This window comes from Rhodnius prolixus, unplaced genomic scaffold (genome assembly GCF_049639745.1).
Source record: "Rhodnius prolixus isolate KJV_2025 unplaced genomic scaffold, Rpr scaffold_2, whole genome shotgun sequence".
NCBI lineage: Eukaryota > Metazoa > Arthropoda > Insecta > Hemiptera > Reduviidae > Rhodnius > Rhodnius prolixus.
Window position 1 is genome coordinate 56630391 of NW_027411592.1, and position 26248 is coordinate 56656638.

Sequence of the window (26248 nt, forward strand, 5' to 3'; positions counted from 1 at the left end):
TTACTTAAATGACAAAATTACTAAATAGGAATAAGAAATAGTTATCTTGTACATACATATTCTAACAACTGCACATATAATGCATAAAAAAGTGAATCTTTCAACTTGTCAGTTCCGTTGCTATGTCTAAGACAGCTGGTCTTGTTTTCCATTGGATGTTCTTCTTGAAGTTGTTTAAATTTTTTAAGTTCTGAGCAGGACTTATTGCATAAATAGTACGTGATCTTGTTTTAGCAATATACCAAACTTTAATATTGTTTACAGACTAAAACTTCAGTTGTAAATAATAAACATTACAGAATTTCTATTTGTCATCTTATGTTGGAGGAAGAAATCTTAATTTCATTATATTTTTAATCGTAGAAAGGTTCATAGACTTACGTGAACTAACAGAACGGTAAATCAAATATGTGAAGTTTAATTCTTCGTTTTTTATCAAGGCAATGTTTAAATTTATTACTGTTTTTAGTTTAATTGTTTCCAGCAGCACGTTATTTGGGAGAAACTGAAGTTTATAACCGACTTTTTCAATTCATAAACCCACTTCTATGACATAGAAATGGGTTCTACCGGAAGTCCAACAATTTGAAAACAACTCAATAGAGTCAGATGACCAATTTCATCTCTCAACATTGCACATTTAGAGCTTTACTCTAATCACTTCTAAACGTAAGAAACATGAATGGGAAATTGTTGAAAAAAAAATCAGCTGAGACGTTCAAGTGTCTTTGTTCTGTCTTGTGTTTCTGTTTGGTTATTGTTCACCATTGTTCTGTACTTCCTGTGTAGTATTGAGTTCATTACTTGGGAAAAGTAAAATTGTGGTTTTCACAAAAGGTTAATTTATTTTAAGATCAAATTTTGTGACTATATATACTATTTTTAAATATAACTATTTATAACCGCTGTATATTTTAGAAGAACAATCAGGACATGTAATGTTAACTTCCTCACACGATTGGACTTCTTTATTTCATGTTACTTAATGAGAAATTTCTTTAACTTAACTTAAACAGCAAGCATCACAAATTATAGCCTACGCTATAAAAATCTAATATCACTTTTTTTTATCTGCTAACAAAACAAAAGACCTGTATCGAGGTAACTGCAGAAGCTGGACTGCAGCCAGCCCTGAGTCATCTCAGATACGAGGTTTTGTTTAAAAAAAAGAAAGTGAATTATAGATATTGTTAGCTAAAAGACAGATTGTGGTGATGTTTGTTGTTAGGAGTTTAGAAATAAGGAATATGTATTATATTTGACTTTAGTAACATGAAATCAAAGCAGTACGATTGAGTTGATCAGGATTGTTGAATAAAAGGTTCTGATAATTGTTCACAGTATACGTTGGTAAGATGTAACAACATGTAAAAATTAGAACATTCAAACACAAAATTTGTGATTTAAAATACCCTTTTGGGCACGCAATTTCACTTCCGATAAATCTATAATTCTGAATGAACTCAAGACTATACAATAGAACAATGGTAAAAATAGATGGATTTACATTTACACACGAGCTGTTTTTTACTTTAGGTTGCGAGAAATGATAAATAGATAATTTTTTAAAGCTCTAAATGGGAAAATCGGTGAGAGATAAAGTTGTTCTAAAGCTGGGTTATTTTAAAAATATTTTGAATTGAGAAACGTTTTAAACAGCTAGGTTTCTCTTAAAGGTGGGTTGGACATCACTAAATCTTGAACAGTAATAACTTTAAAAAAAAATAAAGACAAAGCTTCACATATGATCTGATTTAACCGTTCTAAAAGTTCTCATAAGACTTTGAGAATCTTGTTTTCTGAGACTGAATTTAAAGATAATGAAATTGAGAAATCTCTGTAAACTTAAAGCTGGGTCTATCGTTCGACGAGATACGGCATTTTGTAATTTGCCGCGCGCGGCGATGGTTTAGAACGTCGAAAATAATCCGCGTTGGCTTTTCGCTCTTCGGCGGTCGATTTACACGGTATTAGTCGCTGTATCGGTTTCGTAATTCTTCTAGGGTAGCATGCTACCGTTATACGTCGTTCTGCGATCTTCCGTTCCTTACCGAATTGATCGCGTTAGTTCGTGTTCTTATAGACCTGGCTTAACAAGTAGACATATTGGAAAAATTCTGTAAAGTTTTTATTTAAGAGAACAAAATGCATGTTTTAGTCTGATAGCAATCATAAGGTTTGGTTTAAATAACAAGATCACGTCTATTTATGTAAACATTACCCTACATTTGAATTGGATTTCTACAGTCAGTAGAAAATTTTAGACATTTGAACTGAAATTCCACAAACACCCAAGACTACCTGTTGCAATGTAGTAGTATTTTTGTTTTCCTGAACTTCACATGATTTAAGAATATCTGGTTTGGAATTTGAGTTCATTGAATTCTTCCTTTATTATTTTTATGCAGCAAGATTCAGTTGTTAAATTTCATGCTTTGTCTTGTGTAAAGGAGCTTTCTTAATGTACAGTTTCAAGGCTAAAAATTACATCTAACTGCAATCAGTTAGGGATAATTGTATCATATTTAAATGGCGAATCCTGTATTGTAGTATATAATGATTAGATGTTAGATCGATGGGAATAGATGAACTGGATTACTTGAGACGGATGAATTGGATAAGATGGGTTAGGTGTACTGGATTAGGATGGAATAGATGAACAGGATAAAATGGGATAGACTAACAGGAGTACAAGGGATTGATGAAATAGATAAGGTGGGATAGACGAACAGGAGTACAAGGGATTGATGAATTGGATAAGATGGGATAGTTGAATTGGATAAGACGGGGATAGTTATACTGGATTGGGGACAGATGAACTGGATTGATGGAATAGATGAACTGGATTAGATTGGGTGGACGAACCGATGTAGAAGGATAGATGAATTGGAGTAGATGGGTTAGACGAAATGATGTAGAAAGGATAGATGAATTGGACAAGATGGGATAGCTGCCTTGGATAAGATGGGATAGATGAATTGGATAAGACGGGGATAGTTATACTGGATTGATAGGATACATGAACTGGATTGATGGGATCGATGAACTGGCGTGGATGGGTTAGAAGAACTGATGTAGAAAGGATAGATGAATTGGAATAGATGGGATAGCTGCCTTGGATAAGATGGGATAGATGAATTGGATAAGACGGGGATAGTTATAATGGATTGATGGGATAGATGAACTGGAGTGGATGGGATAGTTGAATTGGATAAGACGGGCATAGTTATACTGGATTGATGGGATACATGAACTGGATTGATGGGATAGATGAACTGGAGTGGATGGGATAGCTGACTTGGATAAGATGGGATAGATGAATTGGATAAGACGGGGATAGTTATACTGGATTGGGGACAGATGAACTGGATTGATGGGATAGATGAACTGGATTAGATTGGGTGGACCAACCGATGTAGAAGGATAGATGAATTGGAGTAGATGGGTTAGACGAAATGATGTAGAAAGGATAGATGAATTGGACAAGATGGGATAGCTATACTGGATTGATGGGATAGATGAGGATTGATGGGATAGATGAGGATTGATGGGATAGATGAGAATAGATGGGATAGATGAGGATTGATGGGATAGATGAACTGGCGTGGATGGGTTAGATGAGGATTGATGGGATAGATGAGGATTGATGGGATAGATGAGGATTGATGGGATAGATGAGGATTGATGGGATAGATGAACTGGCGTGGATGGGTTAGAAGAACTGATGTAGAAAGGATAGATGAATTGGAATAGATGGGATAGCTGCCTTGGATAAGATGGGATAGATGAATTGGATAAGATGGAACAGTTGAATTGGATAAGACGGGGATAGTTATACTGGATTGATGGGATAGATGAACTGGATTGATGGGATAGATGAACTGGGGTGGATGGGATAGCTGACCTGGATGAGATGGGATAGTTGAATATTGATGGGATAGATGAACTGGGGTGGATGGGATAGCTGACCTGGATAAGATGGGATAGTTGAATTGGATAAGACGGGGGTATAGTTATACTGTATTGATGAGATAGATGAGGATTGATGGGACAGATGAACTGGATTGTTGGGATAGATGAACAGGAGTTGATGGGATAGCTGACTTGGATAAGATGGGATAGTTGTATTGGATAAGACGGGGAGAGTTATACTGGATTGATGGGATAGATGAACTGGAGTAGATGGGTTAGAAGAACTGACGTAGAAAAGATAGATGAATTGGACAAGATGGGATAGCTGACTTGCATAAGATGGGATAGATGAATTGGATAAGATAGGACATCTGAATTGGGTAAGATGTGATAGATGAGATAGACAAGATGGGATAGATGTACTGGATGAGATGGGATAAATGTACTCTGTTAGATAGGTAATAATCGTTTAGGCTATCGTTTGTTCGACGTAGTACAAGAAAGCTTCTTTTATTCCACTTCGAATTGATATATTTGCCTTCTTTTGAGCTCAGCTCTTGTTGGAACTGAATTCTTTCCAATTGTTCGACACTTTTTATAGCAGATTTCTGAGAAACACTTTTTTACATGCTATTTTATTCTATTGTTTATCCGCACCCCACTCAACAAGTTAAGGACATCCCGTCAAGATTCATCTTTTCTAAAGCTTGTTTGCTCTCCCAGAGAACAATCATTTTTCAGCAGTAATCTTATTTACCAATTTTGAAGTGATCAAGAAAGCAATACTAAAATGACTGAACTGCAACCTTTCTCAGTTCATTAATAACATCCGAACACGATCCAACTATCTTCAAGCCTACTTCTTCAATCAGGGAGGATTAATTTCGAGGCCATAATCTTACCAATTTTGAAGTGATCAAGAAAGCAAGATCCGAATGGCTGCACTACAACTTGCCTCTATCATTAACAACTTCCTTAGAAGATCCAGTTTTCTTAAGCCAACTTCTTCAATCAATTTCAAGGCCACTTTTGGATCCCCGAATCAACAAGTTTCAAGTGAAGTTTTCTTTAGTACGTGTGGCAAATTGGTAAATTTTAAAGGATTATTCCAAAACTGGGGTAAGTTTTAAATTTATATTTAACCAATTAGGAATGCAACCTTCATTCTCTGATTTGAACAATATTATTTCCTTTGAACAGAACTTTTAACAAACTTACATAATAATTAACTTAATGGCTACACAGGAATACAAAATAGTTGAACATATACTGACTAAAATTCCAAACCTTGCACTTATGTTCTTACAAACTAAGTACAAATTTATTATAAAAAACAATCTGTTCAACTTGTCAGTTAGAGCTCCGTTACTACTGTCTAAATCAGCTGGTCTTGTTTTGCATGAGATGTTCTATTTTTATGTGTTAAAATTTCTAAGTTGTGGAGTAGGCCTTATTGCGTATTTAGTATGTGATCTTTTTCAGCAGTAAACCAAACTTTAAAATCGTTTACAGACTGAAACTTCAGTTTTAAATAATAAACATAGAATTTCTATTTGTCTTCTTAAGTTGGAGGAAGAAATCTTAATTTCACTATACTTTTAATCGTAGAAAGGTTCATAGACTTACGTGAACTAACAGAATGGTAAATCAGATTATTTGTGGGGATAATTTATCTCTTTGTTTTTCATTAACACTTAAAGATTGAATTTATTACTGATCTTAGTTTAGTCTTTTCCAATTCTACGGTATTTAAAGTGTACAATCGATTTTCTCAATTCAAAAACCCATTTCTATGACGTAGAGGCAACGAGAGATTATATATCTGTAAATGTGTGGATTTATATTTTGTGTTACTTAAATGGGAAATAGTCGATTAATACATTCTGCTGAGATGATTGTCTTTGTCTTGTTTTGTAAGTGTTTCTGTTTGGTTATAGTTCACCATTGCTTTGACACGTATGTACATATATCCTAGTTTTGAGTTCATTATTTGGGGAAAGTAAAATTGTGGTTTTCTCTAAAGGTTTATTTATTTTTAACTCAAATTTTGTGACCACATATTCTATTTTTAAATAGATATTATTTGTGACCTTTGTACATTTTAGAACAATCAGGATATAAAATGTTAACTTCCTCACACGATTGGACTTCTTTATTTCATGTTACTTAATGAGAAATTTCTTTAACTTAACTTAAACAGCAAGCATCACAAATTATAGTCTATGTTATAAAAATCTAATATCACTTTTTTTTATCTGCTAACAAAACAAAAGACCTGTATCGAGGTAACTGCAGAAGCTGGACTGCAGCCAGCCCTGAGTCATCTCAGATACGAGGTTTTGTTTAAAAAAAAGAAAGTGAATTATAGATATTGTTAGCTAAAAGACAGTTTGTGGTGATGTTTGTGGTTAGGAGTTTAGAAATAAGGAATATGTATTATATTTGACTTTAGTAACATGAAATCAAAGCAGTACGATTGAGTTGATCAGGATTGTTGAATAAAAGGTTCACAGTATACGTTGGTAAGATGTAACAACATTTAAAAATTAGAATATTCAAACACAAAATTGGTGATTTAAAATAACCTTTTGGGCACGCAATTTCACTTCCGATAAATCTATAATTCTGAATGAACTCAAGACTACACCAATAAAACAGTGGTAAACAATTTATCCAAATAGTAAATTCTTAAAAAAAAAAAACTAAATAAGTCATTGGGACGTATTCAGTAGAATTTACTCGACTTGATCTAAAATAATACACAACATTGAGCCAATCATTTAACAGTTTACCGGAATAAAGTCGCTCATGCTTGTACCTTTACTTTTTGTAAAATCCATCCATTATTTGCTCATTCAAGATTAAGCTATAATCCCTGATTTCAAACAAAGCTCTCTTGATAAAATGCAATTATTTATTTAATTTTGTATTTTAAGTTTTATGTCAATGAAATGAGCCCAATTTATTTTATTAAAATTCATTAAATGTTAATTCAATGAAAGAAACAGATTTACTCGCGAGCTGTTTGTTACTCCTTTTGCGAGTAAAAATAAATGGATAATTTTTAAGGCTCTAAATGGGAAAATAGTTAAAAGATAAAATTGTGCTTTGTGTCATCTTGTTCATAAGCTGTGTTCCTTTAAAAATGTGGTGCTGAATTGATGAACCTTTTATACACCCTAAGTTTTACACAAAGGTGGGATGGAAATCACTAAGCAAGAACAGTAATAATAACTATTAGATAAACATTGACTTAAAACTGCACATGTGATCTGATTTAACCGTTCTGTAAGTTCCAATAAGACTCTGAGAATCTTATTTTTTGAGATCGAATTCAAAGATAATGAAATTGAGAAATATCTGTAAACTTAAAGCTGGGTCTATCGTTCGACGAGATACGGCGCGTACTTAATGATTTGTGGCGCGCGGCGATACTTTTAAAACAACGACGAATTTAAATCGCGTCGGCTTTTAGTTCGTCGGAGAAAAGCGCGTCGCTCGTGAATAGGGGCCACTCGATTTACACGTTTCTAGACGCTTTATTGGTTACGTAATTCTTCTAAGGTAGCATGCTACCGTTATACGTCGTCCTGCGATCTTCCGTTCTGCGATCTACCGTTCTGCGATCTTCCGTTCTGCGATCTTCCGTTCCGTACTGAATTGGTAGCGTTAGTTCTTGTTCATTTAGACCCGGCCTAATAAGAAGGCATATTAGGAGAATTCTATAAAGTGTTTTATTTAAAAGAATAAATACAAGTTTCAATCTGGTAGCGATAATAAATTTTGGTTTAAATATGAAATAAAAGATCACGTCCAATATTTATGCAAAAATTGTCCTACAAATTCTGTCGTTATTAATTTTTTCACATTCAAACAGAAAACTCTCTAACACACAGACAAACTGTTCCGAAAATATACTATAACTACAAATATACGAGTATACATAACTATAAATATGCTGTAACTATCGTAAATATACTATTTATGGTTTTGTGATAATCATATAATTTACAAAAGTTCATTCTAGTTTGGTATTTGAGTTCATTTAATTTAACCTTCATTATTTTTTAAAAGCAAGACCTAATTGTGCTTTACCTAAACATAATTGACTTTTACAAAGAAAGCTTGATTAGAGCACACATTTAAGGCAGAAGATTTGCATCCTAATAGGCTATTCAATATTAAATTCAAGTTGCAAGTAATTTGGAATTCATTTGTTACGTCGGTAAATTTTATTTTGAAGTATACGATGATTAGAGATTAGAGATCGTGTAGATATAGATAAACTGGATTAGATGGGATAGATGTACTTAATTAGATGGGATAGATGTACTGGATTTGAGGATAGATGAAGGATTAAATGGGATATATGAACTGGGTTAGATGGGATAGAGGAACTGGATGGGATATTGGATTAGGTTGGATATATGTACTGGATTAGATGGGATATGTGAGGATGTGAGCGGGATTAGATGGTATACCTAGATGTAATGGATTAGAGGGGATAGATGCACTGGATTAGTTGGGATAATGAAGCTGGATTAGATAGGATAGATAAACTGGATTTGATGGGATATATGAACTGTATTTGATGGGATATATGAACTGGATTTGATGGGATAAAGGAACTGGATTAGATTGGATAGTAATACGTAATTATTCATAGTATCGTTGTGTTTGTAGTAGTACAAAAAGTGGGACCTCTATTTATTTTTGAATTGATGTCTCTTTTCTTCTTTTGAACTTAACTCTAGACGAAGCTGAATTCTATCCAATTCTTTTACACTTTTTGTAACAGATTTCCTGAAACACTTTTTTACTACTATTTTATTTCATTTTTTAAGGACTTGATGTTTTGGTATCAAACGGCTTTTAGACTTTTCATATTTCAAACTAAGATTAAACATCCAACTGTTAAACCTATTGTTGTTCGTCCTGTACCCTAAATTTGCAATTAAAAGTAAATGTATAACTTAGAACGTGTTATAAACAAAAATTTACATTTTAATTTTAATTACCTTACAAATGAAAAAAATATATATATGTTCTATTATTATTTCATTGATATTTAACTTGTTAGGAATTTCATTGTTTGTATCTTGTGTTTTTCAAAGCGAAGAGTTCAGTTGTGAGATCGTAAATAGATTACTTTACTAAGTAATGGGTTACTTAGGTTCATGATCTGAATTAGGTGGTTTTGGTGGAATGGGTTAATAGAATGGTTTATATTTTTTAACCCGGTAAAGTCCTGAAGTCCTGGTCCTGGAATTTCAACCTGGACTGCGTACAGTAGAGCTGTAAATAGGCAAAGGACATACTTCACTCCAGCTTTCCAGGTTCATATATTGTCCACTATATTGTTTTAAACCAACTATTGCAGACCGGAAATAGTAGAATAGACTTCCTTTAATATTAATTTCGTATTTTCTTCCATCCTTAGGTCGAAAAACATTACTATTTGTTCTTCGGTAAAATAGTGGATAAAAAAAAAGCATGTATTCTTCATTTGCGACTAGTTTTTCTTTTATCCAGAAATTACGATTGACCTACTATCCGGCAGTTTTATTGTGGTTCCGGTAACATTGCCAATAAACGCCGCAAGGGGTAGCTGATGCATGCAGCTACCTGGGGAGTAGCGACCCCACGGTTACCCCAGCTCAAAATACCATGCACTCTTTAAAACAGTAGCAATAAACACATGCAGACGTAACAAAAACCACTTGCCTCCTCCAAAGGGAGGATTTTTTTTTTTCTCTCTCTGTTTCAGCTCGGGAGTGTTAAAGTTCCGGGAGTGTTAAAATTCCGGGAGTGTTTTTATCGGAGATTGCTTTCAACTTTTTCATTTTCATTTCTTTCATATTTATTTATTTATATTTTTCTAAATTCCGCAATGTAATGCGCTATCATTTTTTGCGTTATATTTTTGCGTTACTCTGATGCGGTGCAGAAGAAGAAGAAGCAACATCGATGGATATGTAACTGCAAGATATTGTTACATATCCCAACCTACAGCAAAAAAAGGTAGACTGGGGAATTATAGTGGTTATATCGATGACGTTCGGGCGCGATTAGTAGCGTGCCACTCGCTCTAGGCTCGCCTACAGCGAGTGGCACTCTAAACTCTCCTCATCAAAATTTATTTTTTTATACTTGGCCAAATTTTATTTGCGAACTATCTTTTCCGTCAACGATATATACTTCGAGTTTATCCATAATTATGATTCCATTTATTAGGGCATGTTAGGAACTTCAAGAAGAAGGATGACACAACATATTAGATAGTTAAAGTAATTTCAAAATTAAAGTTTAGAATTTGCTTTTTAGTTAGGCTTTTCAGGTGGACCAATACAATGAATTTAGATAGTTAAATTAATGTCAAAATTAAAGTTTAGAATTTGCTTTTTAGTTAGGATTTTCAGCTACACATCAACCAGCTACTTTGGAAAGGAACAACATATTAGATAGTTAAAGTAATTTCAAAATTAAAGTTTAGATTTTGCTTTTTAGTTAGGGTTTTCAGGTGGACCAATACAACATATTAGCTAGTTAAAGTAATTTCAAAATTAAAGTTTATAATTTGCTTTTTAATTAGGGTTTTCAGCTACACATCAACCAGCCACTCTTTAGTGCATGATACATATTTAGTGCATGACAAAATGACACTAGTCATTTTATAAATAAATAGAATCATAATTATTCATTTATATGGCCACTACTAATATCCTTCTTCGGAACTTCAAGTCCAAGTAGAGCAGCAAAGGTTTGTTTCTTTTGTTACTAAGCATGCTTTCTTTCTCTGCATGATTATTTTAAATATTTATTCATATTTATATTATTTATATATTATGTATTTATATAAACTATGTATTTTTACTATGTATTTTCAGGTTTTATATGGTATTTTGATTTTGTTGTTTGGTTTTGTTTCAGTTGTTTTGTTGTTTCATTCCTCTCGTTTTTCGATTTTCAGTTGTTTGTTGTTGTTGTTGTTGTTGTTGTTTGTATTGTTGGTTTTTCTTGTTCTAGTTTCTTTTGTTTCCCCCAAAACGCGAATAATCTTTTTTCCGCCATTCATGCCAAATTTTTTTCGCGGCTAACCGTATTCCAAAATCACTGGTTTTCACTCCGTTGCCTTCGCAGGTGATGGATGCCAATATAATATTGACATTTGATAATAAGCCTGCTTTATAAGGGGGTCAAAACTGGCTGGAATGCGGTTTTATATAAAGGCAAGAATGGTATTATTTTGGGGGGCCAAATTCTGAGCTCTACCTCCACGTGGTGCCCCCCGGGCAACTGCTCCTTCGAGCAGGCTAACAGAGCCAGTTGCTAAATCTTCTCAATTTTTCTAAGGTATCTTTTGATGTGATAATAGTCCAAAGGTTTGTAAAGCCGTTAGGGAGATCATGCCGTCAACTTATTAAACAAGAGCTGATCTTCTCCTTCGACTATGATTCAACTGAATGTAGCCAGATTTTACACCCCATCCTTCGAAATCCCCTCCCCCCAAATTTATTGCAAGTAAGATCAAAGATATATCGCGAAAAGCAGCAAACTTATGCAAATATTTTCATCCGCTAGACTGTTCTTTGGCGACAAAAATTAAGAAATCTGAATGTTTGAATGAAAACAACTTAAGCATAGAGTATTTAAGACGTATTGTGCTTATTCTAAGGGTAAAAGAAAATTTATGATTCAATTATTAAATGCATAGATGTTAAATATATGTGAAAGGTGCTTGATTTAAATTCCGCCGTCTTACACTAATTTCCTGTCCAAGCTAGCTGATAGTTTTTAATTATTCCTTCATTTTTCGCAATGAATGAAACGAAAAAGGACAACATATGTTATAATATTTAGTGCTGCCCTAAATAGGTGTTGTTTCTGCCACAAAGCACACTATTCCCTGTTAAAACTAGCTGATAGTCCCTAATATTCACTAGTTTTTCGTAATAGGTGAACTGAATTATGTCTACAACTGTTCTTAAGATATACTACTGGTTTACATATTGTCTTTTTCTCTTTATACTTCCTGATAATTCCTCCATTCCTTACAATTTCCGGAATGTGTGGAATAAAAAATGTCTTCTTTGGTTGTAGTAGTTAAAGATGGCTTAAGTAGCCACTCAGGTCATTATCAAAAAACAAAACAAAAAATCTGGTTTAAACGTTTGGTTTCCATCGCTAAACACCCATTTTTTGGTCAAACAAATTATCACATATAATTTCCTTTAATTTTCATAATTAAAGAAAGAAAATAGAGGTCCCACCCCATTAGGAAAATTGAATTCAGATCGAAACAGCTGTTATCGGTTACCGAAAAACCTCTTTTTTCGCTCCAATCAGATTCTAGTTCCTAATTTTTCCCAATATTTTAAATGAATAATATCAATCCCAGTTGTTGTAATTTCGAGCTGGCCTGTATAGTTCCTCTCCTTACCGGAAACTGGCTTTATCTGGCCAAACTAGCACCAATTTCCTTATATCTCCATCGTTTGTCGCATTAAGCGAGTAAAAAATTATCTACATCATTTCTAATAACTAGTGTTGCCCTGTATATTGGTTATTCTCGCCGGAAAACATCATTTATCTGGCCTAACTAGTTCACATTTCCTTTTTGCACCATTTCCATGCGTTTTTCGCATTCAGTGTGTAGAAAAAAAGACCAACCATAAATGAAACAACTAGTACTGGCCAGCCTGGTTGTTCATCTTACTGGAAAACCACCTTAGCTCACATTTCCTTGAATTTCCTTCAATTTTTGGCATTGAATGAGTAAAAATATGTCCACCTTATTCCTAACATCTTGGACTGGCCTGTTTCATGGCTCATTTTTCTGGAAAACACAATTTATCTGCACTAACTAGCTTGCATTTCCCTTTATTTTCTTTGTTTTTCCCGTTGAGCGAGTAGAAAAAGAACCACCTTATTTCCAACATGTTCTGCTTACCTGCATAGTTGTTCTCATTACCGGAAAGCACCCTTATTTCTCACCAAAAGAGCTCATAGTGTCTTCCTTTTGCTTCGTTTCTTACTTGCGAGTATGTAACCTTAGTTGAAACATCTGATGCTGGCCTGTGTAGCTATTCTCATTAACGGAAAGCACCTTATTCCTGGGCTATTTCTTTCACATTTCCTTTTATTTCCCTTGTTTTTTCGCATTGAATGTGTAAAAAAAGACCGACCTTATTTCTAAAATCTATTGCTGACCTCAATCGTTGTTCTAGGCTTGGAAGAAAATTGTTTGCTACACTAGTATTTCCTTATATTTCACTCAATCTTCGCATTGAAGAAATATTTCTACCTTATTTCCAAAATCTATTGATGGCTTCAATCCGTGATTCTCCAACCCCGAAAGAAAAACTTTTTCTGCCTAAAGTAGCTCACATTTCTCTTATTCTTCCTTTGATTTAGGCATTTAGTGCGTAGAAATAGATCAACATTAATTGCAACATCTTTTCTAAGCGCCATAATTGTTCTCATTTCCGGAAAGCACCCTTTACCTTGGCCTATTTCTCAACACATTTCCTTTTAATTCCCCCTGTTACATGCATTGCAGTTGAAGAAGGAAAAATCTCCTTTAGTTGTAACATCTACTGTTGGCCTATATAGTCGTTCTACTTACCGGAAGCCATCCATTTTCTTGGCCTAAGTAGCACACATTTCCTTATATTTCTTCCATTTTTCGCATTAACGTGCATGTTAAGTTATTTATACTATAATTAGGGTAGTTTTGGATGTATATTTTTCATGTAATAAATAATAATGGTCAACAATTGCTTGATTCGCAAAAAGTTCCGCAATTTCTGGCTCGTGATTTTTATGTTAAGGCCAGGGAAAATCAAACAAAGTAGGTCGTCTTGTTTTGAAAAGGAAAGATCAGAAACGAGGGAAAAAATTGAAAATCAACAGTAGTTTCAGTAGAAATCCCTTATTTCCGGTTAAAAACATTCTATTTCACTTCCTTGATTAAAAGTATACTATAGTTAGGCTAGTTTTGGATGTATTTTATCCAAAAAATAAATAAAAATGGTCAACAATGGCTCCATTCGCAAAACGTTCCACGATTTCTGGCTCCTGAATTCTATTTTAAGACCAGGGCTAATTCAAACAAAGTAGATCGTCTTGTTTTGGAATGCAAAGATCAATAACAAAGGGAAAATTCAAACTGATCCAAACTAATATTTCAATAGACCCATTTTAGTAGCATTAAAAGCGGAAATTACAAGCGTGGGAAAATAGGATAGGAAATACGAGTTTTTTGTTTCGGCCATGACGATACAGCATATAGCAGAAGGGGGTAAATTAAAGAGGAGGGGTGGCCAATATTTATGATGCAAAAGGGAGAGGGATGATTTTGAAAGTTGGGAAAGAGGAATTAGACATATTAAGTACGGCAAGGACTCCCACTAGCCAGCCACTCTGTTTAGAGAAGAGCGCTGTGCCGAAGATGAAGAGACGGACCAGTAAAGTACCCTCATTCCCTCAGGGAATTTGCGTAAATAGCGCCCCCCCCCTATTCCTCGGGCGGCGACCACTTAGCATGGAAAACTTCCGATGTGTTTGAATATGACCCTTGATGTCAAAGCTTGTGTATGTGGAAACAAGAACGGAAAAACCAGGGTTCTCACGACTTACTTGATTCTCTTCTGAACATAACCAATGGATTAGCAATGCTAATAACTCACTCGACCACACAGCATCATTAACAGAAAGTATCATTCTACCCTTGGGTTAATGAGGCTGCATCTATTAGTTTAAATGCTTCAGAAGTATATTTTTCGCTGTTCTTCTAAAGCAGCGGTTTCCAATCTTTTTTAATTAGTGTACCCCTTTACCTGATTGTTTCCTTAGTGTGTACCACTAACATATATATATAATAAATAATCGTATTCTTGACTTTACGTATTGTAACTTTAAATTAACAGCAAAACAATCTGAATATAATGTGTCTTGTAAAGAACATTTACATATGATATGTTCCTATTAAAAAAATCATTTATGAACAGGTAAACATTTCAAGCCAATAACTATTGCAGGGGTCGTAAATTGAAAGAGCAAAGCGTTAATAAAGGAGAAGTAAATTATATGCGGGCCATGTGTAATATTAGTCAAAACTAAAGCAGCATTTTTTCGACATTTTCAAGAAATCATTTAATAATTTTTGATATACAAATATATTTACTTTTTAAAAAAATACTGCAGTATCGAATTAGTACTTAATTCTTGTCAATTTATATGTTATTCAGTTTTATTATAATAATTTTGTAATTAAGTTATAGGAATCATTTATTATATAATTTTTTTTCTCATTAATAATATATCTGTATAATTTTTATATCTTCTGCCATAATAACTTTTTTTTTGCGTACCCCTAAACAATCTTTCGCGTACCCCTAGGGGTACGTGTACCCCAGGTTGGTAACCGCTGTTCTAAAGGATAAATTTTTAAATCCAATGTCAAAAAGGTATCTATGTATTTTCATTAAAATAACAACATTCTTCTATTTGGGGATGTAGTTCTATTTGTTAACGTTAGATCGCATTACTCTACAAACACTAGTTTGAATTATTCTATTTTATTTATTTCTTTCTCTTTTGCATCAGCTGTTAGGTCAATAGTGCCTCCAAAACATTGTCTAAATAATTACGGATTCATAGTTTTTATAGGATGAAAAAATAACTGCCAGTTTCAGTCATGATAAACTTTATTATGCCGAGCTTTCAAACCTAGGGACTAGGGTCACCTTCAGGGCTAATTTACAATATACTGTTTTACATCATTAGAGAGTTGATGTGTCTTCTGTCTTGTCTGTTCATGGACTGAATCATAGTTTCAATAGGATGAAAAATTAATGCCAGTTTCAGTCATGATAAACTTTATTATGCCGGAGCTTTCAACCTAGGGACTAGGTCATCTTCAGGGCTAATTTACAATGTACTATTTTACATCATTAGAGGATCTGTCTTGTCTTTTCATGGACTGTAATAGTACATTGTAAATTAGCCCTGAAGATGAACTAGTCCCTAGATCGAAAGCTCGGTATAATTAAAATATATCATGACTGAAACTAGCTGTTATTTTTTCATCCTATTATCTAAATATATTTCTTTTTTTGGCACCGCGAATTGGGATGACACCCATACTAATCTCTCTGGTGACCAAATACATAGGTAAGAACCCTAGGTTTTTCCAAATTTCCAAAGCATTGTCTCCTGTAACAATATATTAGTCAATGGGAAACGTTTGTTATATTTGTGCCAAGTGTTTTTATATCCAGTAAAACTGAAAGTAAATTTTATGTATTTCTCTTAAAAGTTATTCGACTAATTTATCTATCTTGAAGGGTATTTATGGACAAAGTAATTAATTTATTCATTTTTATTTTTTAAGTTTATTTATTATCACAAAACACGTCTCTGCAAATATAATACATTACTGTAAAGTACAACTCAATAACAATACAAAATATAAACTAAATTAAGCGCACTGTTCTCTTAATCAAAATAAAGTTAATCTAAGCTAATTCGTCTCAAAGTCAGGTGGGATTGTCAGAAAGTGTCAGAATAAGAGGTGATGGATTAGCCAATTAGGATGATATCAGATAAGAGAGGACGCATTTCTTTTTTTTACTAGCTAGATGTGATTAAGTCCTTGACGAATAAAAATTGGTTTAGTTTGAGTCACACTACGGAGCCCTAGTTATTCGTCGAAGAATTTAGGCCTCCAGTCGTTAGAGGCAGTAGATATTGGAATTCTAGGATGATTCCAAAATCGGCCTCAGTTGTGCGTTACACGAGATATAGAATCTCTGTCAAGTATGCAAGCAATTAAGTGGTAACGTTTCTATAGTTTTTGCCATTTGACTCTTTGGTACGGCCAATAAAAACGTCCTTTTATCGGCGCAAAGGAATTTAGTCTTGATTTAGATAAACAGGGATGAGAATGGAGCATGTCTTAAAATGAGTTGATAATAGTTTAATCTTGAGAGAGGAAGGAAGGAGGTGTTTTGAAGAACTTTGTAGACTTGGTTTCGAAAAGGCGACAAGAGGTTTTGGGGTTGGTCCAGTTGAGATCGCTTTAAGCGAATGAAAGTATTGAATTTTTAACTTATGATGGAGATTTTCTACTTCTTCTACTTCAAGGTCCCTAATCAGGGTTCCTTGCGGCCATACATCCTTATTATGGGCGTCAACCTGAAACCTGCGCTATCCAAGTATCTCGAGGTCTACCTCTTCCCTGCCTTCCAGCAGAACTGCTAGTTGAGAACTTTCTTTGGGGAGCCGTTCGTCATTCATGCGTAGGATATGTCCATACCAAAATAGTTTCCGTTCATTTATTCGATCTACTTATGGTACACATCGCGTCAGCGGTCTCTCTTATGATTGTATTGGGAACTCGATCGTGGATTGTCTCATGTGTGCATCTCCTCCAAAAAAAAAAAAAACCTGTATCCGACGCATTCAATGCATTATGCATCCTGGCGGGTAACTATCCATGCCTCGGATCCGTACAATATCAAGGTGAAGAGTTGTAGATTTTATGCTTTGTTGGGAAAGCTAATTTCATGGTTTCAAATTACAGAATCCTAATCCCTGTTGCATCTGTAATTATAGTGTTTATTTAAAAGAACAACCTTTGATTATAGTAAAACAAAATATTTTTGGATGACTGCAGAAGAGAGAAATGTTACTGTCTACTGGCTGGCGCTTGGTGATCAGTGAAAAGGAATGAACGTCAGTAAAAGCGTTGTATATACTACAGCATGTGGTTGTTTTTTTTAAGAAATTTTAGGATGTGTGAATGTGATGTGCTGGCGTTCTGAGGGTGAAGTTTTAGAGGGGGTACCTAGTGAAACAGTACTGGGGTGTAGGAAAGAGGGAATTACGCTCAGAGAGAGAGAGGAGGAGAGAGCTGCAAACCTGTTGAGGCAGTAACAAGTGCAGAAGTATCGACCCACAGAGCTACTGCACACATACAAATACACAAACCACCCACACATACTAAACTGGAAGCTAGCCAAAAAAACAAACAAACACACACTAACACAAACAAAATAGAAGTTTTTCTCAACCTACCCAGACTCACTTGCTTTTTCCCTTCTTATCCACCACAAATATTTTTTACTCACATAACACAAAAAGTCATTCATTTCTATTTTATTCATTAAAAATAATCCATGGAGTTACAAAAAAATAATAATAAAATAAACTCGCATACAAAGAGAAATAGTAAAACGTATTCTTTGGATTATACCATTATAAATCTTTACCACAAAGCATGCCACAAATATTTTACACTTGTTTGTTTTCCCCATTTTATTTTTGTATTTTTTGAAACAATAGAACGAAGGTTATAAATTTTATTTTACTTCTTTTTTTTTATCCTTTAAAAATTAGAAAAAGAAACTTAGAATAATAATATTTCTATTTCTCTAATACTAAAAAATATTAATTTCTTTAATCTCTGCAACAACAAGCATCATAATATAGTTCGATAACTCACAGATTAGGCGCTAGATGTCATGACAGTTTCTACTTAAGAGAATGCATTTAACACATACAGTATTTTATATTTTATTATACTTATTTTCCAGCTGCAAGTTTGAGGAACGTGACAATCGTAAGTATATATTTTGAGATCAAAATTTGAGCTTAACAAAAAATATTTGAAATCGTCAATCCATCATTCTTGCAATAATATCTGATTTATGTTCAATTTATAAAACCTCTGTTTGCACAAAACGCTGACCTTCACCATGGTAATTTTGATTTTGTATATTTAATATGCCCTTCTGCGATACTCTGCTGAGACCTGTGACTTCCGCATTACTTACTTGGTAAGCCACCGATGGACCACTGATCATGAAATCAGTTCCGTTAGATTTCTTAAAATCATTTCTGTACCATTTATTGATCGAAAAAGAATCTTACGCCTAATTTTCTGGATAATACAAATAAGTGGCCACAATCTCATAACTATTTCATTGAATTCCCATTCTTTGATTCTTTGATTCACTAATGATAATGAACAGAACCTATCTTACTACTTTTGGATTCTTGAGATCTATGGACCCACATTTAATTTAGTTTTGATGAACACTTCCCCATGTCCTTCGAAGCAGCCAGACTATCCGAAAATCCTCAGATATCAATTATTTGGCCAAAAGTGTGAATATTCCCTCTCTTTTTTTTCTCTCTCTCTCTCTCACGCACCAATTTTGAGTTCTTTAAATTTTGAAAACTAAGAACACATACAAAATTCTGTTTTTGTTGATATGATTCCATGAAAAATGCAATTCCTTTGGGAGTGCCTCACCAGCACTACCCATCATCTAAAATAATACAAAGAGTCAAACATACGCTAAAAATATTTCTAGAATTTTCTAATTCAATGGCAATATGGTAACTAAAAGTGCAACTTAACAGAATACGTTCAAAGAACGTTGAGGATCCAGATTCTTGTCCCAACTAGTTGCTCTTAGATTTCCTATAAGTCTAGAAGCCTTTTTTTTTGCAGCTGGTGATGGGCAGTGTATAATGAAAGAAAATTCTGTTCAAAGCGCTCAGATAAAGGAGTTTTAAATTATTTCCTTAAAAAAAAACTTACTTGGGTTTAGAGAACATTCACTTACCGGTACAAAAACAAGCAGTTAATCAACCGTGGGTTCAGTAACGATAATATGGGCAATTTTAATGGTTAACTACATTTGAAACTTGAAATTTTTCTGAAAGCCCTAAACTTTAAACTTTAAGTATAAGAAGTTGGAAGGAAATTAATGTTCGAATTAGTAGGAATAAAAAAAACAACATTTTTTATTTCAATTCCACAGAGCCAATCTAAAGCAGTAAGGATGCTTTAAATTACAGTTGAAAGTTATTAATGTTATTACAGTTGATCAAATATTCAACAATTTATTATCAGTTGCTAGTTTAGAATAATTTGCACAACTTAAAGAGGGTGTGCCACTAAACTTATGCTGCAACAAAATGATTGGTGGAAATCTTATTTATTAAACTAATGATTACCGGGTAATCACAGAACTCTAATCGGTTATAAGGAACCACTGCAGCATATTAAACCATTGCGTTCTTGCAGTAGTTTAGCTTGCTTGCAGATTATACGATTATAATCTGAAATCAATGTAGTGGGTAATAAGTGTGCAATTAGTATAACAATAGTAACCAGCATGTTCTGGCAACCAGCTAGAGGAGCGTTCTATACTAAACAGCAACCACTGGTAAACTATTAGTTAAGTTTGTGTCAGGAGGTAGGACTATTTTAATAGGGAACAAGGTAACCAAAGGAGAGTACTTACTCTACAGTGCTAAATGTTGTATATATATACTAGCTCCTTTGCCTTAGTAGTTGTAGTTTATTGTAGTCTAGGATTGCGGCTAGTAATAAATCTTACTAGTAGATATGTATCAGGCTATATACATTTGTAGCACATCTATTTCTAGGCTGTGCAGACGACGTGACAGTTGAGTGATTCCCAGTTTGCGTGGTCAACATCCATTCCTAAAAGCTAAAACCATTCCCCAACTCCCATTTTGCCACTGCGAAAACCATTAAACATATCCAGCTGAATATTTACTAATTGTTACTATCAATAAGATCAATAAGTTAGCTTGCACAACTTATGATATCAATATCACTTCGTTCTCTTTATAATTTGAATAGTTTAGAAAAATAATCTATGCAGCTTCACTCCGTTATTAGCATTGATTACAGTGTTGGCATCATTGTCTACCACCGTAGATAAGGCCTTCAGTTACTTCATGCCTCGTAGAGCTGTAAAGATAGATTTTAGATAGATAGATACACTTGGCTACTAAACTGTTATATGCAAAAACATATCGATAATTGTAAATAGCATAAGCCCTGAAGATGACCTAGTCCCTAGGTCGAAAGCTCGGCTAAAATATAAAAAAATTGAACTGAAATCGGCAATGTTCTTTCTTCATTTTTTATTACTAAAAATATAGGATTAATTTAAAACAAAAAAAATGTAATTTACATTGGTACCTCGTTAAAGTTTAGCGAACGCTTCTTATAGGACAAGGATAAAATATTCAAGTAAAAAGAATGGAAAAATCTGAAGCTAGAGAAGGATATGTTTAATGGTTTTGTGTCCTGTAGGGAATGAGAAGAATCGTAGGTGGCTACTTTGCGGAAGAGGCGGTTAGGATGGCAATCCAGAGAGAAAAGGAGTTTCTGCAGACGATTTTTGGATAGAGGAATGTACGGGAAATTGTGGAAGCTATCTCATAATTGTAGAGCTACATGAGTCTGGCTAATTTGATAAATTTTATCATATTTATTTCTGTAAATAAGCCTCACCATTTGATTTCGTTCGGGACCATTCTTGTCCAACGAGTTCTTCTTCCATTTTGTCTTTTATATTTTTAATGTGAACTAATATTGCAATAGGTAGGTAATGAAGATCAACACTGCGATAATGAACTACAAGGTCAACATAGGCCCTCCTAAAAACACAGATCATTTTCTTTCTACCTGTGAAAAAACACAATTTCCAAAATTAGGCCATGATACGTGAGTGGAAATAAATTGATATAAAAATATTTGTACAAGTATATTCAAAAAGAAGTAAAAGCTGTATCTACTTCTTGAATAAATTACTTTTGTGGTGTTTTTTGACTTGAAGATGATCTTCATCGTCTTTTTCTGAAAATAAAATGAATTCTTCCTTCGGTAGAGATACGATGGCGCCGTTCTAAGAAATGTTATTTACGTTATATATATATATATATGGTCCAGAAGTGATGTCGTCCCCCTTCTCTATGGGTCGGTCACTCATATCTCTAGATAATTCACTTTATCGATCCCTAGGGAGACCTATCTTCTTCAGCTTCTTTTTCCCAAGACTTCCTTCCTCCGCACTGTAACTTAACCTTTAACCACGCCTTCCTAAAACAACTTAACGTCGCCTCAGTCTTACTCACAATAACTTTCAACTGAGATATATCTTCATTCTGTTTTAAAATAAATTAATTTAGCCAGATATACTGTCAACTCTCCTCCTAGTCAATTCACATTATAATTAACGTAACATTTTAAAAAGATATTTTATTAAAATTTATATTTTATGAAAAATAAAATTCTTGGTTTAAAAACTTCAAATAACTTAGTCTTACAAATTTATAATAAATTCTAAGTACAAATCCAGGATGTTCCAGTCATCTCACAGTGGATCGCAACTTCAAAAATTGAATTCAGATTCTCAACAGAAAAAAAAAATGAAACAACTCTTGAACCAGAATGTTTGGTTCAATCCTTTGAGAATTACAGCAAACAAGCTTGCCTAATTATTACATATTTTTCCACTTCTTTTATGTCTTTAAATTCCAAGAAAGCTTTGGAAACTTTCCATTACTGTTAAGTTAATGTACATATGACAGCAATTGTGTGGCAAGCTCATTTAAGCTAGCTGATATATAAAGACATCTTAATATCGGCAATTACCCATTTACCTCTTAAAAAAAAAAAAACTAGATTTTTATATTTTCATAGAAAGATAGATACCTTGAGAAAACTGTTTTTTTTTTTTTTTTGAAAATAACGTAAAATTTCCCATCAAGTTTAAATGAGTAAAGGATGGCAGTGATCTGTTTTAATTAAAATCATAATCACTGCTAAACTCAAACAGAACAACTCAATAAGATTTTTCTCTTCCTAGGAGCTTCTTACAGTTCACTGGTCGGTAATCTGTGACTACAGAACACAATCCGGAGGTCGACAGAGCACTGAACAAAAAACTTCGGACACCAATGACCTTAAATGCACCTTAAAAAATAAATAAATATTAATAATAATGTCTCTTTGCCACCTGATAGTTATTCTTAAAATTGAACCAACTAACCTATAGCTGTTTACCCATTTTTATAAACCCATTTATTAGAGTAAATTATGGGAAAAATTTCAAAAATAAAAATCAATGTACAATTGACAAATTGTCACAATTTAATTTATGCGATTGTTTAATGTGTCTAATCAAAATGGTACTTACTGTATAGTGATAAAGGTGGTTAAAAGGTTGTAAAAGAAAATGCGATAATAATAGGTTAGGTTGTGGTAATCTAGTTTATGTGTAGCGATTACGCTCTCTCTAAAAATAGAACCAGACTTATTAAGCAAAATCTACATCTACAATAGTTGCAAAAAAAAAAAAAAGAAAGAAATAACCAGATTGACACTCCAACGCTAGAAATTTTCTCTCCCAGCATTTCCTTGCGCCCCCCCTTTGTATTTCTAAATGTTTTTGAAATGGCCCTCTGCTGCACACACTGCTGGAAATTATGGATATAGACCCATGCCAGAACTATATTAGTGTGGTAACAATGAAAGAATCTGAGCAACTAACATTAAAAAAAAAAAGGTGAAACTTATTATTGTTCAACATGCAATCAGCTGTTTTTAAAACATCACAATCATAATTTGTACAAACGCTTTTTTTTACATCAAGTAATGTGTTTTTTTTACACCTAATTTTTCCTAATACGTATTTTATTTCTCTTAAATTAAAACACACTAATTACTTTGTATAATTACAAATCTCTTGTAGAGTATAGTTCATTGATTTTGGGGTGACTTATTCACTAATCAAGTAGGAAGAATGGATATTGCCAATTTCAGTCATGATATTTATTTATGGTGCCAAGCTTTCGTCCTAGGGACTAGGCAATCTTCAGGGCTTATGCTATTGGCAATTATAATTTGAAAGGTTGGTGGGTCTTCTATCTTGCCTCCTTATGTACTGAGTGTAGTTTTAAATGTTCTGGTTTGTGTACGAGACTAAATCCAACCAAAACGGCTGCATAGAGTGTCCCTAGTAGATCACCCTTCCAGTCACTTGCTATTTGTTAGTCAAGCCTCGGGTCTCGAGACTCGGCCCGAAAATAATCTAAATCACGAACTGCATCATAGGTATTAGGTACTTGTTCATTTCGTTGGACATATTGCAGGTCTCCAGTATATTGATTCTTCCTGTGTGTAATGACAAATCTCCGAGGCCTTCTATTTTTTTTTTTTTTTTTTTTTAATCTACAGCCATCTAAGAACGAATAGATTAACCAAATCTCTAGTTTAATACAATTTTCCAGGGCTCCAGCAGGGATAGTTTCTGTTTCAGCAGTAGGTCCTGGATTCGAGGAGTCAGTAATTAACATGGATAGAATTACATTAAGGGGGGGGAAAAAATCAAGAAAGAAACAGTTAACGTATTGAGTTACTAGAAACCATTAAGTTTTTTTGGGCCCAATATTTTAAGTTGCGCTTAGAGATTAGATCATCCAAGTAATTTATGATTCAAAATTAAGAGAGTTTGTCGAAAATGGTTGGATCTGCAATGATTTCATTTTCAGTGTTGGAGAGCTTTTTTCCCCCCCCCAATTGTGATTCTGATTGGTTTCAGATTTTCATATAACTTCATTGATTTAATCATCAATATCTTTAGAGAGGAATTTAGTCTTCTACTTACAAAATTTCTTTATACTCTCTTGTCCAAGAATGATCTTAGGATACTCCAACGAGAAGAAAATAAATAAGTGGAGTTGTCTTACTATAAATTGTCACACAATTATATAAAGGGTTGACAAAAATAACAAAATACTAAAATTGGTTTGCACAATCCAGATATACTCGTATTAATCTAAATAAATGACAAACATTATTCTTATTATTATTGTTATGTAAAAGAAGTCCGTACCAGTAACATTAATGTATAGGTGAGTGAATAGATTGTTTGGGTATAAATAACTTATTGAAAATATTTAGAATATTTAGTATTAATAGAAACTATATTCAAACATAATTCATTATTGAGATGCGAACTTCTGTTAAGTTGTCAAGAATTTTGTACAAAAAAAATACATCTTTAATTTATGAGCTAATATTAAATTATTGTAATCAAATCCTAAATGGGCTTCATTATCTGTTGGTTGGTTTTAAAGGCAAGCAGAAAGGAGCCAGATTAAAATGCCGAATTGTCCGCAAAATTCAAAACCATTCAACTAAAGATGTGCTCACTCATCGACCATTCGCGAAATTCCATATTTTTCTCATCTTTTCCAACGTTTATATTGATTCATGAAGTGTGCACGCCTATATATATCAAACTTTGCCTAGAATCATATTCGCAAATATGTAAAAAGTTTTGATTACTTCAAGATATAATAAAGTTATTCTCAAATCAGTCTCCTCAAATCAAAACGAGAATGAGGGCTCATCTAAAAAATATATTCCTTTTTCTTTTGCTTATTTTCACTTTACTGATTTCAAAAAAAAATTATCAATCATCTCTTTTCTAATATTCTAAATTGGACTAACAAAAACAAAAAAAATAGGATTTATCGTTTCTGTTCACTTTGTTAACTAAAATATTCCATTGTTTTCTTAATTGAATTTTAATGTTTAAACTCGTGTCAATTCCACTCACCCTGCATTCCATACAGAATTCTGGCACATGGAGAGGTTGATGAAACCTGACAAACTTATTGCTAACAGCGTTATCGATTGGAATTTTTTCCCCATTTCTTCAAGTTTTATCGATGTTGGTGAATGTAGTGCAGATATCTTTCAAGTTCTCCTGGTAAAACATGAATGGCCGCTTTCTTGACAATTCAAGTATACTTTCAAGTACAGCGACTTTTCTATTTTTATTTTTCTGTAAATTTTGGATCTTTGGATTTAAAAAAAGGAAAAAAAAAAACAGAATCTCCTGATTCTGATTCTCTCTATCGTGGTTAAATATCTTCATTTTGCTTGAATTTCTTTCTGGAACATATTGGATAATCTTACCAGAGGCTCCCCGACTATTTGGTTCCAGGTACTCGACAGATCAAGGTACCAATCTATCGAATGTTTTTTAATGCCAAAAAAAAAGAAGGAAAAATCATAGCTCGAATCTTTGCTGGTGCTCAGACTAAAATTCTTAACAAAGCTCTAATACTTTGCCATCCTCTGTCTAAGAAAATACCAGAACTGGAAGCCGACCATAAGGGAATACCACTAGCTGGTAACTCTCTTCCAGGGTCTTCCTTGTTATTCTGAGGATAACCTCTTTGCCAATCTCTTAACTACCACCTGAAAAGATTGAGGCTTACTTCAATCTCGGCTAAAAAAAAGTCCTCATTACACTTCCGCCCTTGTAGTCGCCCCACAATATCTTACAAATGAGATCGTTCTAATCCGATCTCTCACGAAATAAATCTAATACTTTTAATTGCACGATTTAAAAAAAACAAATTGCAACTGCCACAAAATCCTTCATAAATTAATTTCCTTGGACAAATGTTTCAAATGTTTAAATAATTA

The 26248-nt window shown here is 33.6% G+C and overlaps 1 long non-coding RNA gene across 7 annotated transcripts; it reads right to left on the minus strand.

Moving 5' to 3' along the window:
* Positions 1–15614: 15614 nt before the first annotated feature.
* LOC141450039 (uncharacterized) lies at positions 15615–26248 on the minus strand. 7 transcript variants are annotated; one of them, XR_012455905.1, is made up of 5 exons: positions 22944–26248; positions 21557–22720; positions 21257–21430; positions 20232–20707; positions 16288–17517 (listed from the first exon to the last, which is right to left on the minus strand). It is a non-coding gene; the product is annotated as an uncharacterized lncRNA (long non-coding RNA). The 7 variants fall into 7 exon arrangements; XR_012455908.1 differs by lacking the exon at positions 20232–20707 and having other exon boundaries at positions 16290–17517; positions 21557–21853; positions 22460–22720; positions 22944–26247; XR_012455907.1 differs by lacking the exon at positions 20232–20707 and having other exon boundaries at positions 16290–17517; positions 21557–21909; positions 22460–22720; positions 22944–26247.